At 39.8% G+C, this 17397-nt stretch overlaps 1 long non-coding RNA gene and 1 pseudogene across 1 annotated transcript in view; one reads left to right on the forward strand and one right to left on the reverse strand.

Moving 5' to 3' along the window:
• LOC102471119 (uncharacterized) overlaps positions 1 to 16407 on the reverse strand; it is a 92015-nt gene extending 75608 nt beyond the window's left edge. Inside the window, exon 1 of the long non-coding RNA XR_334723.1 lies at positions 16336 to 16407. This is a non-coding gene — a long non-coding RNA (uncharacterized LOC102471119). The remainder of the gene's footprint in view (positions 1 to 16335) is intronic.
• LOC102470700 (MORC family CW-type zinc finger protein 2-like) overlaps positions 16149 to 17397 on the forward strand; it is a 2986-nt pseudogene continuing 1737 nt past the window's right edge.

Below are 17397 nucleotides of genomic sequence, written 5' to 3' on the forward strand. Positions count from 1 at the left end.
TTGCTTCCGATTTTAAGTTGTTTCAGTACAGCATGTGTGTATGTGTGTGTGTGTGTGTGTGTGTGTGTGTATGTTGTTTTGTTTGTTTGCTTAAATAAATTGATAACAACAGATCCTTTCTATTTCAATCTAAAGAGCTCATTCCTTTGTCTTTTTTCCTCTGGTCAAATCATTCTGTCTAATTAATTGTGCATGTTTGGAGTAGGATTTTCCCCCCAATTTATTGCTAGTTTAACAAGTGGTATAATAATTACCATTGGAGTAGAGAAATTTATAATCGAATGCATTTCATCTATATACACACATGCGTTAATGCAAGTAGTAATTATTCACTTGTTTATCATCAATAGTACCTCAAAGTTGGTGGGACCTTAATTACTTCCTAATTATCTAGACCCCTATTTCTTTATACAGAACGACTTGAAAATAGCAGTTCAATACCTCAGACATTTTACAACTAGCATCGATTTCTTCCCCCACCTCATTTATTGATGGGCCATTCTCCGACTTGTATTTCTTTTCCCATGATAAAGTAGTAAATGAGCCTGCTTATTCTTTTTAATTCCTTTGCTTAGCATTAGCTCGGTTGGCCTCTTCATTTTCTTTTCCTCTTGTGGCTGTAATAGTTGTATTGAGATTCTCTTGTTTGAATTCTTCCCCGTGATTCATTTTCAGTAAATGCTCCTTTTACTTTTCATCTATACTCTTTCATGTTCTATAAATTCTGTGTCCCCCCACCACCACCTTCCACAACATTATGCTGCAAAATAATCATTTTAGTACACCAGTTTCCTTGTCTAAGGCCAGCATACCCACATCATTTTTTCAAGTTGTCCATTTTTGGGTTTTGTTTTTTTTTTTTCCTGTGGAGCTTTAAAATAACTAAAGCTTGCCGATAGTCTAAAACGTATATTTCAACAGAAAAATAAAACAGATTTTGTCAATGAATAGCACATGTATTTACCTTCAGTAGCCTGGGGAAAGCAGAAACAATCAGAATAACTCTAAAAATAGAAGTTTCATCAGTTTAATCTTTTCAAAATTTCCACAAACACAGCCATTCTGCCCAAGGTAAGATTCTCTTCGATGATTTGCTCCATACATAGAACAAGACCCTTATTTAGCTTCCATTCTTGGTCCAAGCTCCAACATGTGCTTCAAAATATGAAGTAATCTATGCCTGGCGAGACAGAAAACCTTCCCACTTAAATAGCAGAGAATATTTTTTTTACTAACATCTACACCTTAGGTGGTAACTCTTACACTGTATTCTTTTCTGAATGTGATCTTTATCTTATACCTAAGTATTTTAAAACAATAAAGACATAAACAAAAAAACTAATTTTATGCTTAACCCATGGCATGAGATGTGACCATGTACAGTATTATATTAGTTTTCTATCACTGCTATAACAAATTAGCAAAAGCATGGTGGCTGAAAACAACACAAATGTATTATCTTATCATTTTAGAGGTCAGAAGTATAGCATGGGTCTCACTGCGCTAAAATCACATTGGCAGCTGGACTGTTTTACTTTGCAGGCTTAGACAGAGGAGAATCTATTTCCTTACCTTTGCTATTTTTTTGATTGTCAGAGGGCACATGTACTTGCCAGAGAAAGACAGAAAAAGAGAAAGCACTTCCCAATGGGGCATCATCACTCCACAATCCCTTCTCCTCCATTTCTCCATCCTATCAGGAAATTGGGCACACACACACACACACACACACACACACACGTGTTTTTCAAGCTATTGCGGCCGGCATTCAAACCACAGTTGGCTGTAACTACTAGACCACACGGCCAGCCCTCTTTATCTTTTCCAGCTTCTAGAGGCTACCTGAAGTTTTTACTCTGGGCCCCCTTTAAAGCCAGGAATGAGCAGATGCGTTTCTCACACTGCACTACTCTGACACAAATTCTCATGCTTCCATCTTTCACCTACAAGCAGCTCATGATTTCACTGGGCCTGCCTGGATAATCAAAGATAATCTCCCCATCTCCAAATCAACTAATTAATAGCCTTCAATCCCCTTTACAAGGTAACATAATATAGTCTCATGTTCTGGGGATTAAGATATGAACATGTTTAGGGGACAATTATGCCCCTAACAGTACTATGAATGAATTTGGCTATGATATTAAAAAGGAAAAAATAGCCGACAGGCGGCGTGATGGTTAAGGGTGCTGGTCTCCCATATGGCCATCCATGGTTTGAGTCCCGGACCTGGTGGCTTTCTCTCTCTCTCTTTTTTCTCTCTCTCTCTCTCTCTGTGTGTGTGTGTGTGTGTGTGTCCCTCTCTCGTCAAATAAAAATAAGTAATTGAATAAACAAATAAAATAACTTTTCAAAGAAAATTTTTAAAAAACAAGCAGGATTTGCATTTCTAAATAAACATCATTCCCTTCAATCACTTGGGAAGACTGGACACTTTACTGATCTTGCTGGAAAGTTAAAGGGATTCCTTTTTCGGTGTTGTTTGCAAGCTCAATGGAACAGTCTTAGAATATCTACAATCTGAGACAGCAGATGGCATAATGGTTACATCACTGGACTCCCATGTAGTCGACTACAGTTCAAGTCCCGAACCCGGTGGCTTAAAACTCACACCCGGCCCTGGTGCATGCATACCCAAAATCCCTAGAGAATGGAGGAGAAGGGATCGCAGTATAGCAATTCCCCCTGGGGGGGGGGGGGATTTTTTGCTTCCTGTCTCTGTCTTTCCAGCAAGTGCATGTACCCTATAGCAAAAAATCTCTCCTAAAGAAAAAACAGTGTCTTAGCAATTTTTTTTTAAAAAATTTAGTTTATTAATCCTCTCATGAAAAATCTGCGCAATCACCACAGATAGTCACTGCAAAATCTTTACGCCTTCGACTTTTTGCCAACACCAACACTGGCCTTTGCAGTCCCCTTGACTTTCTTCATTCTGTTCTTGTGTTTCTTTCACTGTTTTCTTGACGTCGTCTTCTTCTCATAAGGGCCATGTCTTGCAAGTCTACGCTTGAGTTCATTTTTCTTTGCATAATCCAAAGAATCGTAAATCATGCTAAAGCCAGTTGTCTTGCCATCACCAAAATGGGTTCTGAACCCAAATACAAAGATGACATCTGGTGTGGTCTTGTGCATCTTCGCTAGTTTTTCCCAAATTTCTGTCTTAGGTACTGTTGCCTTCCTCAGGGTGAAGGACATCAGTGACCATTTGATTCCTCTGAAGTAGTAGGTTGGTCATGAATTTCCTGGTTTGGATAGTTACTGTGTCATTCATGATGGTGGTATACCTTCAAGCAGCCAGAGGGGAAAAGAGTGCAATTGTTTATGCATTTATTAAGAAATAGGAATTTGCATTTGAAGAGAGCCAAAGGTCATAAGAGGACAATTGTATTGACTATCATAAACAGTCAAATGAGAAAACTGAGTCCAAAAGAAGAAACTAATTAAATAATAAGATTGAGTTTTCTAGGAAATTAATCTAGTAAGTAATGTTATAATAATCATAATTAATTCATTAACAGCTAATTGGGCACTCACTAGATGCCCAGTTCTGTTTGAGGAGTTTTACATCGATTATCTTAGCCCCATGAGGTAAATACTATTATTAACCCCATTTGACACATGAGTTCTGGCACTGAATGTCTTTAAGGTTTCTGGCTAAAGAGTGAAGGAGCAGGGATACGGACATAATCTGCTCTTAACTCTGTCACCAGCAATATTCATACACAATTCTCTCCATTTTGTTTTCACATCTGACTCTCAACTCACATCCTCCATTTATTTCAGTAACATTTTAGAATGTAAATTAATTAAGTTTAAAAAGTTTCAGAAAGAAAAAAAGTTCATGGAAATACATGTAATACATGTAATGGGAAAACTATGTATGGGTTTCAAAAAGTTTTTGTACCAAAATAAATTCATACTTTAATGTAACACAAAATAGGACTACACAAAAGGCCTGGATTCAATTCCCAGTACAATCTAAAGATCAGTGTTAGCAATGGCCTGTAATTCCAGAAACTCAGAAGGCTGAGGTAGGAGGACATCACATTCAAGGCTAGCCTGGGCAACCCACTAATAGCCTGCCTGAAAAAGAGCCAGATGTGGTGGCGCCTGCCTCCTGTAGTCCCACATGGGAGACTGAGGCAAGAGGATCATGACAGCAGGCCCTGTCTTAAAAATATGAAGACACACACACACACAACCTCACATTTAGTATTAGAGATGGTGGATACAATTTTTTTTTCCCATAGAGCATATACTCATAGGAGAGGGATAGAGAAAGACAGTGAGAGGGAAAGTAAGAAATCATCCTCAGGGAGGATGGCCACACCACAGTTCCATCTCCAGCCTGCTCCTGGGATTTGGGGCATGCCCGCCTGGCATGATTTTCAAGCTGCCAGGTCCAAGACTCAAGTTGCAGTCGGCCACGCGGGAATCCAGTGCCTTCATCACCACACCACCTGCTGGCCAGATGGAGGGTATCTTAATTACCTTGATTTTTTAAATTTATATTGATAATTTCATTAAATATAAATGTTCTAAACATTTGGATTATAAGATAGATATTGATATACTCGATAAAACAAGAACAAAAACAAAACAGCTCTGTATTCTCTTTAAAAGATGCATTTTAAATATGCAGACACTGCTTATTTTAAATAAACAAGATTCAAGGAAACAGCTGATGACATGTTACGTCACTTGACTCCCACATAGTCGACTGTGGTCTGAGTTCCTGACTGGCGGCTTAAAACTCACACCGAGAGTGCAAGTGTATGTGTGTCCAAGATCCCAAGAAGAGAATGGAGGAGAAAGGATTGCATCATGGCCATCCTCCATGGGGGATTTGATCATTACACATTATGTTCACATACTGAAGAAAATAACACTATACTCCATAAATATGCACAATATCATGTATCAACAATTTTTAATGAAGGAAAATACATTTAATATTAGACATCGCTATTCCTAAAAGTTCTTGTTTATCCTCTATTTCTATCTACCTTTCTCACATTTCACAATTATATCAGACCAATCAGAAGCAAAATACATTTTCAAATAAATACATATAATACACAGACTCATAATTTCCTTGTGCAGAGTAATTTATCTCCTTCCAGTCCCTCGGTACCAGGGTTCTTTTGGAGTAACCAAAGCCTGATATTACCATGGTAGGAGTTGTGATGGAGGTCTTGAACAAAAATCATCTCCTCCATTTCCAACATGAATATTGTAGGGTAGAATGGGAGGTTGCTCTTTCTATCACAAGTAAACAGATAAAGTAGTTAAGTGAAGGTATTATTAAACACTCTACTCCTATTCCCGTCTGAAGTCTATTACCAAGATGTGCCATTCCTCTACCCAAACTGTCCCTTGGAATTACAGTCTTGCTTTCCAAATCCATGGACACTTCCCAGAACCAAGCATGCTGTGATTGGATCATCAGCACTCTCCATTGACACCACCGTCTCTCCAGCCAACACAGAAACTACTCTTGGAATTACCTCCACAAATATTTGGTTTATAATCTCATTCTATGGTTTAAGGACACAAAAGCTTCCAATTTCAAAATAGATCTTTTTTGTTAATGTAAGCTAGCATTCATCTGGCCATTTGTCTAATCAACACCATCCTTTCTTACTCTCCCATACAAATCCACCTCTGGCCAAACAAATCTATTTCCAAAACCCAATCAGCATGATTTATTTAACTTCAAAAGCATGATTGTTTTTACTTGCATTTCAGTTCCAGCACCTAAACTATTTCTTCTTCTCTTTTCATCTGTGCATATTTGTTGGCACTTCAAAAAAATCAGGCCGCATTTCTCCTCCTACAAGATAGTCTCCCTGATCAAGCCCACCTGACCGGGAACACTGCACTGCCCTCTGCCTCTTATTGGCAATCGTGAGCAATGATTGTATTACTAGACAGAATAGCTAACATTATCTGAACACTTTGCGTTTTTAAAAAAGCTTTTAACATGTATACTATTGTCCCCATTTAACAGGCAGTAAAGCTGATGCATAGAGAAGTTAAACACTCGTCCACATAGCTGTCTTTCCATCCCCAGGGAACATGAACCTGGACTGAGTCCATCACCCGTGCCTTAACCACTACACTTCCGGGAAAATTATGTTATTCAGTAATATAAGGTCATTTTTGTTTGTCAAACCTATTTATCCATCTTTGACATAAGCTACAAATGGTAATGGATGATGCCTTCCACTCAATTACTGATCTCTTTTTCTTTGAATATTTATTTTAGATTGGGGAGAGGGACCAGCAGATGGCCTAATGGCTACATCGCTGAACTCCCATGTAGTCGACAGTGGTTCAAGTCCCAGAACCAGTGGCTTAAACTCTCACCAGGTGTGTGTGCGTGCATGCCCAAGATCCAGAGAGAATGGAGGAGGAGGGATTGCAGTGTGGCCATCCCCGCTGGGGAGTGATTTCTCATTTTCTGTCTCTCTGTCTTTCTGGCCAGGACACACACCCTATAGCAAAAACCTCTCCAGAAAAAATTAAAAATTAAAAATAAATAATAAAATGGGGAGAAAGGACATTCAAATCAAAATGGCATGTTGATATTTATTCTTTGTATAAGAAAAGCTTGGTTGCTCTCTGGGCAATCGGTCAGAAATAACTATCCACTGGTTAAGCTGATTTCCAGTTATCAATGATCACTTTTGAGTAACACATTGAGGGACCAACAGATGGCAGAGTGGTTATGTCGCTGGACTCCCACATGGTTGACTGCGGTTCAAGTCCCGGACCCGGTGTCTTTGAAATCACAATGGGCACTTGTGCGTGCATGATGAAGAGAGATCCTGGGAGGAGAATAAAGGATAAGGGATTGCAGCATGGCCACCTCCTCTGAGGGGTGATTTCTCACTTTCCCTCTCACTGTATCTGTCTTTCTCTCTAACAAGCCCATGTGCCCTAAGTCAAAAACCTTTAAAAAAAGAAGTAATACATGTATACCTAAAATCCTAAAGTTGCTACAAGTAGAGTGGTTAGACTATCAAAGCCCTCATCAGATAGAATTATTAGAAATTCTGCAAAATCAAATTCTTTCCAGACTGCCTAGGAACATCATCTGTTCTTTTATTCTCAAGAATAAAAAAGTAAGAAATGTTGCATTGCCATGAAATCAATTATTTTTAGGGGAAAAAACTGAAAGAAAAATATATCTAAGGTAGAATATGCAAAAAATCATTATTTGTTTGCAAAAGTCCCAGGAGGAAATAATCCACCTTTCTTTCCCAGACAAAATTAAGAGTACATAACAAACCATCTTGATGATATACCTGAGTAAGCATTGCCAGAATTCATTATATAAAGAATCAAATATTCCATTTCTTGCAACCATTAGTCTCAGTAAGCCTTTAGACATTGAATAGCCTTCCAGGAAGAAAATTAATCAAAAAAATCATATTTCTTCCTCAAAACTGTAATAGGATAAAATTCATGAAAGGGATGGAATAAGCAAGTAATACAGGATTTATTTTATAATCTCCCACCCCCCCAAGAGGCCAGTCCCTCTAACACAAATCTTAAAACTCTCTGTAGAAAATGGATATTTGACAGATGTTGACTTTTATTCTACCTGTTTTTACTGGTTACATAATGATACCTATATTCAATTTTCAACCACCAGTCAGAAGACTCAGTTTGGGGATTTACATTGGTGAAAATGTAATACCTTCGCCTTGCAGCTAGTTTACTCAGGAAGTGCAAAATAATCTTACATTGCTCTTTCTTTAAGAGCATGAAGAAAGAAATAAGTCCACTAGCAGGAATAATAATTACATAATACATTCTAAGGCTGCAAATAATTTTTCAGATTTATGTTACTAGAGTTATTTATTTTTTTAGCTACCTTCTGTAAGCAAAATATGGAATTGGTGTATTTGAAGATGCATTTCTTTTTTTAAGAAAATAAAAGTGGGTATAGCCAAGTGTGGTGGTGCACACCTATAATCTCAAATACTAGGAGGCTGAGTTCAAGGTCAATTTGAGCAACAAAGTGAGAATCTGTCTCAAAAAAAAAATGCTTTTTTAAACTGGGTATGATAAAATGAATTGAAATATCTTCAGTAAATGTCCTTAATGTGTAAGGCTGGTTTTTTCACTAAAAATTATAAAGACATTTTTACTATTAGACCCTTTTAACTCAATTTAAAGAGTTAAGGGCTCCCTGCCAGTTCCATGTACCTGGAGATTTTTGCTTGCTTCACTATGAAAGCAGAGTTTAATTTTACTTAAACGGATAGAATAATCAATGGGTAATTGATTATCAATAGATTATTAATCAATTGATTACTGTAAACCCAGATCAGGAAAAAAATACTACTGATTCACACCTTAAAATTTAAAATTACATAATCATTACATATTTTAAGCATATATGATAAGGATTATCTAATTCATTTATAGTCATTTGGCAGGAGGTAACTAGCAGGTAAGACCAAAAAAGAGCATACTGAGAGACCAGCAGATAGCATAATGGTTAAAACTCACGCCAGGCACGTGTGCGTGCGTGCCCAAGATCCCAAGAGGAGAATGGAGGAGAAGGGATTGTGGTGTGACCATCCCCCCTGGGGGTGATTTATTGCTTTCTGTCTGTCTCTCTCTCTCTGTCTGGCGAGCGCACGCGCCCTATCACAAAAACCTCTCAAAAAAAAACATAATATTAAGTGCCAAAAGAAAATCTCCAAAAGACAAATCAGTGCACCATTTATGGAAGCTTAAAAAATATACAAAATAATACCTATAGAGCTACATTATCCAATATGGGCATGTGGCTATTGGGAATTTGAAATGTAGTTAGTGTGACTTAGAAACTAAATTTTTAATTTTACTCATTTTAATTAGTTTAAAAATTTTAAATTGAAACCATGTAAAATATGCTTTTTCACTAAAAACATCATTAATGTTTTGGTGATACTATTTCATCTATTGTCACATAACATTATTATGATATTGTGGTGCCATACCACTGGCTGGCCCCTTTTTTCCTTTATTTTTTTTTAACAGGTTTGGTCTTTAAGTTGTCTCTATTAGCATTTCTATTTATTCTTAAGACAGTTCCATAATTTCCTTATTACTCTTTGTGGTATGTTTCAATATCTGAGAAAATCTCTCTTCTATATTCTTTTCTAAGGCTAATTTCTATATTTATAGACCTTTATTCTTCTGTATGCATTTCTTTTTTCTGTCCAGTAAATTTTAATCAGAAGCAAAGAGCTAAAGTTTAGAAAATACCTTCTTCTACTTCAAGAAAACCATATGATTTTTCTCTGAGGGTGTTTTTTGATGAATTATACAGAAAGAGTTCTGAAGTGGCATCTTCTTTGCATTTCTGGAGTAAATCCTATCTGCTTTTAATCTCCTATCTGTAATACATTATTGAATTCTGTTGCCTAATATCTTATTTAGAAAGAGATAGCCTGTGTTCAAGCATTGAAGACCTTATATCATTAAGGTGTTAATCATCACTAAGTTGATCTCTACATATAATGAAATCCCAGTCAAAATCCCAGAAATAGGGACCAGCAGTTAGTATAATGGCTATGTTGCTGGACTCCCACATAGTTGACCATGGTTTGAGTCCCGGACCTGGTGGCTTAAACTCATGACGGGCATGTGTGCATGCATGCCCAAGATCCCGAGAGGAGAATGGAGGAGAAGGGACTGTGGCATGGCCATCCCCCTGGGGGGTTATTTCTCGCTTTTTGTCTCTCTGTCTCTCTCTGTCTGTCTGGCAAGTGCACACGCCCTATAGCAAAAACCTCTCAAAAAAAGAAAAAAAAAATCCCAGAAACAGTATTTATTTTACAAATTGAAAAACTGAGGGATGGCCTTGTGGTCTATGGTTAAGAGAGATAGATCCCACATGGCCTACCACACAGTTCAAATCCCATCCTCATGGGCCAGCAAGTGCCATGGAGATTAGCATGGCTGGATTTCATATGGCCAACTGTGCAACTGAGTCCCAGACAAGACAGTTTGAAAATCATTCCAGGTGCATGTCCTTGCATGCCCAATATCCCAAGAGGAAAATAGAGAAGATGAGATTGTGGCATGGCCGTCCCCTCTGGGCAAATGATTTCTCACTTTCTCTCTCAAGCACATATGCCCTGCAGCAAAAAGGGGCAGGGGGGGAACACCTCAGTCCCAGTGACTTGAAAGCCATGCTAAGAATGTGTGCATGCATACCCAAAGTACTGAGAGGAAGAAGAAACAGAGAAGAGATTGCGGGACTATGTCCCATTAGGGTATATATTCCTGCTCTCTTTCTCTCTCTCTCTCTCTCTCTCTCTCTCTCTCTCTCTCTCTGTGTGTGTGTGTGTGTGTGTGTGTCTCTCTGGTGTGCACCGTATGGCAAAAAATTTTTAAATAAGAAAATAAATTTATAAGCTGATTGCAAAACATATGTGGAAATTCAAAGAGCTTAAAACAGACAAGGAGATGGTGAAAATTTGCATTATCATGTATCAAGACTTATTATAATGTATCAAGACTTATTATAGAGCCAGCCCCGTAGCCTAGTAGTTAACCAAGCTGGATTTTGTTTTGTTTTTTTTTGGGGGGGGGGATTTGTCATAGAGTGTGTGTTCTCACTGGAGAAAGCCAGTGAGAGGGAAAGTTAAGAAACCACTCCCCAGGGAGAATGGCCACTCTACAATCTCTTCTTCTCTGTTCTCCTCCTGGGATTTTTTGGGCACGTATGGCCATGCACCCAGCATGATTTTCAAGCTCTTAGGTCCAAGACTTGAACCACAGTCAGCCATGTTGGAGTCCAGCACCTTAACCACCTGGTGGCCCAAGGGAGTTGGATCTTACATGACCAACAACACAGTTCAACTTTTGGCCCCAGAAGCTTGAAAAAAATACCCAGATGTGTGTGGACATGCTCAGAATCTGGACAATGCAGAAATGGACAAGGATTATGTCATAACCATGCTCCATTGGGGAGTGCTTTCTTCCCCCCTCTCTCTCTTTCTCTGTCTCTCTCTGACAAGTGCACAAGCCCTTTGGGGGGAAAAAATTAAAAACTTATAAAACCACAGCAGTTAAGAAAGTGAGGTATGGGCTCCACCATAATAGCACACACTAAACACTGCTACTCAGCAGGGTGAGGCCTCACTGGAGATTAGATTTGATTCCGAGGGTACCCTAAAAATCTGGGTACAGTGACACATGCTTGCAGGCCCCCCACTCAGTCTGAGGCAGAAGGATCTCAAGCCCATACCCAGTGTGGATAACATAGTGAGATCCTCCCTAAAGGAGCTACTGGCACATGCCCATAGTCCCAGCTACTCCAGAGGCAGGAGGGTCATGGCAAAGTGACACTCCATCTTTTTTAAATTTTTTTATTTTTATTTATTATTTTTAAATTCATTCACTGTATATCATTACAGCATACAAAATGAATTTTCTCATCCAGAATACTTGGCTCAATCCAAGATAGTAACATACATATTATATTCATCAGATAGTTTTCCATTTTGTATTTCTTAAATGTTTTGTTTCTTTTCTTTTCTCCCTCTCACCCTCCTCCTACACTTCTCTAATATCCACAGTTGTTCTCCATGCCTTTATACTGTCCAATATTTAATTTCTACCACAGAGTGCAGGCATTTGGTATATATTAAGTGGGGACATACGATGCTTCTCTTTTATAGTCTGGCTTGCTTCATTAGCAGTAAATCGTCCATATTTGTCCACTTTCTATTAAATGCTAGGCAGTGAGACCCTATCTTACATACTACATATATATGTGTGTAGTCATGCACACATACAGAAAAAAAAAATGGAGTGTTGGTATAAATAAATAAATTGACCAAAGGAAATAGAATAGAGTCCAGAAACAGACCCACACAGTTATCTGACTTACGAGAGAGAGAGAGAGAGAAGAGAGAGGGGAAAGGCTCCAATAAAATTCAGTGGGGAAAAAAATGTTCTTTTTAATAAATGATGTTGAATCAGTTGGCTATCCATTTGGAAATGGACCTCATACATGCAAAAAATAAAAAAGTTAAGATGGATCACAGAAGAGGAATAATGTCAACAAGAAGAGTTTCCAGGTCTTGTCCTCTTTCAGACACATCAGTTTGCACAACCATTCATATATGAAAAATACCTTCACAAGACCTACGAAATCCAAGTGAGAGATTACAGTACATGTGTAGAATATGGCAATAAGAAAAGACACATTGAAGAGGTAGGAACAACAGTTTGATGTTACCCCCATGAATATTCCTCCTAGCCCATATATTGCAACACGATTGCTAAGACATGGAGCCAATTCAAATGTCCACAAACAGATGAATGGATTGAAAAAGTGTGGTACATTGGGACCACCAGTTAGCGTAATGGCTATGTCACTGGACTCCCACGTAGTCGATCACGGTTCAAGTCCTGGACCCGGTGGCTTAAACTCACACCGGGCACGTGTGCGTACATGCCCAAGATCCCAAGAGGAGAATGGAGGAGAAGGGATTGCGGCATGGCCATCCCCTCTGGGGGTGATTTCTCGCTTTCTATCTCTCTGTCTCTCTCTGTCTGTCTGGCAAGTGCACACGTCCTATAGCAAAAAAAAAAAAACTCTCAAAAAAAAAAGTGTGGTACATACACTCCATGGAATACTATTAAGTCATAAAAAACAAGGCCCTGCCTGGAATTTGATAGAAAGTAGATGAGTATGCAAGATTTGTCGCTGAGTGAAGCAAGTCAGGCTATGAAAGAGAGACATTGTATATCTCCACTTAACATATACTGACTGTCCACACTCTATGGTAGAACTGAAAGTCTGGAGGACATAAAAGCATTAAAATTGTTATGGACACTAGAGACAAAGTGGAAGGAGAGTGTGGGAGAAGAAGAGCATAGGAAAGGAAATTTGGGGAAAAAATGGAGAGGTAAGACATTTATGGGACACAGATATGGTTTATTATCTGTTGATGAGGATGTGTAAAGTACTGGGCTGGACTGAAGTATATATCATGCTGGGAAAAGTCTCTTTAAAATCTAGACGATGTATAGCGATTGAATGTATAAATAATAATAAAGAAAAAAAGAATGGATAATCCAGTGTTATTTAACCTATTTATTTTACCAGGTTTCCTGAATTTTAACATAAACCTGACATTAGTGCCCCTAAATAAAGAAAATTTAATAGACTTATCTCACTTATAAATAGAAGTATTGAACTTATAAACAAAATATAACCACGTAGAAATATATTTTTTGTATATAATATGCAGGGTTTATTCCATGCAAGTGATGGTCTTCAACATTAGAAAATTTTATCAAAATTAATACACCTTACAAGTTAGTTGAAGGCAAAAAAAAAAGTAGCACATCACCAAATGCTAGAAAGGCATTTGGCAAACTCTAAAAGCAGTTCTAAAAAAATCTTGTGAAATAAGAATAAAAGAAAAATAAAGAATATATACCAGAAGGACCAGCAGTTGGCGTAATGACTATGTCACTAGACTCCCACTTAGTCAACCACGGTTGGGTTGCCGGACCCAGTGGCTTAAACTCATACCAGGTGCGTGTGTGTGTGTGTGCATGCCCAAGATCCCAAGAGGAGAATGGAGGAGAAGGGATTGTGGCGTGGCCATCCCCCTGGGGGGTGATTTCTCGCTTTCTGTCTCTCTGTCTCTCTCTGTCTTTCTGGGGAGCGCAAGCACTCTATAGCAAAAACTTCTCACCAAAAAAAAAAAAAAAAGGTCAATGTTCTCCAATGCCCTAGGGTTGGAAAAGGGTTAACTTGGTCTCTGACACTAATTGGAAAGCACCACCTAAAACTCCCAGGTACTGCAGACATTCTTTCTCCTCTTCCCTTTTTATTCCCAAGCTCGTTGGTCCTTTCTTGACTTCATCACAGATGACTGACCTTGCATTTTCTTTTTTCTTTTCTTTTTTTTTTTTTTCAGAAGTTTTGGTTTGCTATAGGGCACGTGTGCTAGCCAGAAAGACAGAGAGAGAGAGACAGAAAGCGAGAAATCACCTCCCCAGGGGGGATGGCCATGCTGCAATCCCTCCTCCTCCGTTCTCCTCTCAGGATCTTGGGCACGCACGCTCATGTGCCTAGCATGAGCTTAAGTCACTGTGTCAGAGACTCGAACCACGGTTAGCTACATAGGAGTCCAGCAACATAGCCATTATGCCAACTACTGGTCCCCCTGACTTTATGTTTTCAAGTTCTTGCCTTCAGACATAAAGATTGTAGCATCCATCAACATTTGGCACAAAAACTAAGGACAGTACATGTGGCAGCCAAATATGACATTGAGAGCCAACAACAAAACAACCCACGAACCAATGGGTATTCTATCCTGGGATCCTCTAATTACCCAACCTTAACCCCTCCTTTCTTAATCCCAAAGAAAGCTCCTTGCCCCCACCTTTCTGGCCAATGTAATTTTTCTCATCTGGCCCCTTTCCATTCTCAGAAGGTGAAAAAATTCTTTTCTGTCCACTTCCTTTCTGTCTGTGAGTTCATTGACAGCCCATGACCGAGGCCACTCTAGCAAATGGCAGAGATTACCCTAACACGCACTGTCACCATCATTATTGAACAGTCTCAGAGATTCAATCAATTTAGCAAGATGAACGGGAAAAGAAAATAGATATATAAACATTGTAAAAGAATAGGTGAACTCTTTTGGGCATGTGTGGGCACTGATGATATAATTATGTAATAAAATATCTGGAAGTCACTATTAAAAAAATGACTTTAATTAAAAAAAGAATGTTGCAAGGCATAAGAAATGTAAGACAAATATACAAAAATTTTTGTCTAATCCATAAACGAGCACCAAGAATTTGAAATATGAAAAATAATCCATTCACCACAGAAACAAAATGATAGCAAAACATTTACAAAAATGGCAAAGAAACGTATTTAAAAACTATAAAATCTGGTGAGCTCCAGGCAATGCCAGTCAGCTAGTGTGCTCAACACTACTTAGACCTGGTCCTTTAAAACAGATAGGACTCGGGTCTGGGACAACCAGAGAGGCTGAGGCTATCGAAGCGAACCCAGGAGGGATTCCACTCCAGGTGATTGGGGATGGGTCAGGTCAATTGTGAGTTGTATCAATGGCCTCTATAAGGAAGTTGTGCTCACCACCCAGAGAACGGGTTTTTGGGTTTGGGTAGGCTTTGAGAAAAATAAATCATCAGCACTGAGGAGCTTTCAGTTAAGGGAAGCCAGAGCTGGCGCCGTATTCACTCCATCATCGTGGTCACTTGTCTAGGACCTATTTAATTATCTTATTATCACTAGTGGGGAAGACATGGTGGATAAATTTCTGGATCACCTGAAATGGAAGGGAACAACAACAAAAAGTCTAGAAGAAAAAGAAGATGGAGCAGCAATAAACTGCAGAGGTAAGGAGCATCTGTTCCAGGACCATCAGCATTCAACTCATTGTCTCAGTTGTAATAACGACACCTAACACTAAAAGGTCCTTAAGACTACAGATTTATAGACCAAGCAAGTAGCATAGTGATTAAGGCATGGACTCCCACATGGCCAACCCAGTTGGAGTCCTGGAACTGGCTGCTTGAAAATCATGCCAGGTGTGTGTGCCTGCATGCCTAAACTCCCTAGAGGAAAATGAAGAAGGGATTATGTCATGGTCACCCCCCCCCCAAGAGGGGGACTTCTCACTTTTCCTCTCACTGTCTCTATCTTCAGAGCCCAGGCACCCTTAAAAAAAATAAATAAAAAGACTAGAGATTTATGTTGTAGTTCTTTCCAAAACTTTACATCATAGTCATTGAGGAGATTAAAAAGTACTTAAGAGAAGGCCAGAGGTGTCATGCAGTTAAGGCACTGGATTCCCACATGGCCGACTGCAGTTCGACTGCCAGACCCAGTGGCTTGAAAACCATGCTGGGCATGTGTTTGTGTATGCCCAAAACCCCAGGAGGAGAATGGAGGAAGGATTGCAAGGATTGCCATCCTCTCCTAGGGGTGATTTCTCACTTTCTCTCTCACTGTTTCTGTCTTGCTCAGGTGAGTACACAAGCTCTATGGAAAACACACACACACACACTTAACTCCATTGTAGTTTTAAACATCTCAGTGAGTATATTTAGCATAGATACTAGTTAACTTGGTTTTGTCATCAAGGAGCACAGACATACTAAACTGAAAGGAAGCCTAGAAAATCAATTCCATTGCAAGGTTAAATTTCCATTGGTGGGCAGGAGACTGGAGACCTCACTGAAGTCATGGCCTTCACAAATTACAGCAGCCTCAGCTGAGCTCAGCTGACCTTTGAAGATCTGTACACGAATTCCACCACTCACCAATTCCTGTTTGGCACTCTTGCGGAACTGGTGGGTAATGCAAGAGATGCTGATGCCACCAGAGTAGATATTTATGCAGAAAGGCGAGAGGACCTTCGAGGAGGATTTATGCTTTGCTTTCTGGATGACGAATGGATCCGAGTGAATGCTGCCAGTGTGATCCAGGTAGGGAAGTCGGCCAAGCGAACACCTCAGTCCACCCAGACTGGGCAGTACGGGAACAGGTTAAAATCAGGCTCAATGCGCATTGGAAAGGATTTTATCCTCTTCACCAAGGAGGGAGACACCATGACCTGCCTCTCCCTGTCTTGCACCTTTCACGAGGAAGAAGGCATTGATGAAGTGAGAGTCCCGCTGCCCACCTGGAACGCTCAGACGCAGGACCCTGTCACAGACAACGTTTGCCATGGAGACAGAACTCGTCTGCAAGTAGTCCCCCTTTCACAGTGAGGACGAAGTGATGACCCAGTTCATGAAGATTCCTGGGGACAGTGGGACACTGGTGATCAACTTCAGTCTCAAACTCATGGGTAACAGAGAGCCAGAACTAGACATAGTCTCAAGTCCGAGAGCTATCCAGATGGCAGAGACTTTCCTGGAGGAGCTCACTCCGGGCCTAGCTGCAGCGCTCTTCATGGACCCCGGATGAGGATCTTCATCCACCTGCATGAGGTGCAGACCCAGAGGCTCTCCTGCAGCTGTACAAGCCCAGAGGGGATAAGTACTCGTCCAGCCGTTTCAAGACCCGAGCAGGGCAGGAAGTAGAGAAAGCGGAGCTTTTAGCACGGATTGCAGAAGGGAAGGTGCGCGAGGCGGAGAGCAACGCGCGGGGCCTGGAGGTGCACCTGGGTGCAAACCTCACTTGCGACTCCAGAACACGGCCGTCACCCTTCGCAGAGAAGCCAATATCAAGAAGAGGATCAAGGAGGCCAAGCAGCGAGCACTTAAAGAACCCAGGGAGCTGAACTTCGTTTTCTTTCTTTCTTTCTTTCTTTTTTTTTTTTTTTTTTTTTTTTTTTTTTTTTTTTTTTGGGGGTTTTTTTTTTTTAACGTGCTTTTTTT

This window comes from Tupaia chinensis, unplaced genomic scaffold, assembly GCF_000334495.1.
Source record: "Tupaia chinensis unplaced genomic scaffold, TupChi_1.0 Scaffold000272_1, whole genome shotgun sequence".
Taxonomy (NCBI): domain Eukaryota; kingdom Metazoa; phylum Chordata; class Mammalia; order Scandentia; family Tupaiidae; genus Tupaia; species Tupaia belangeri.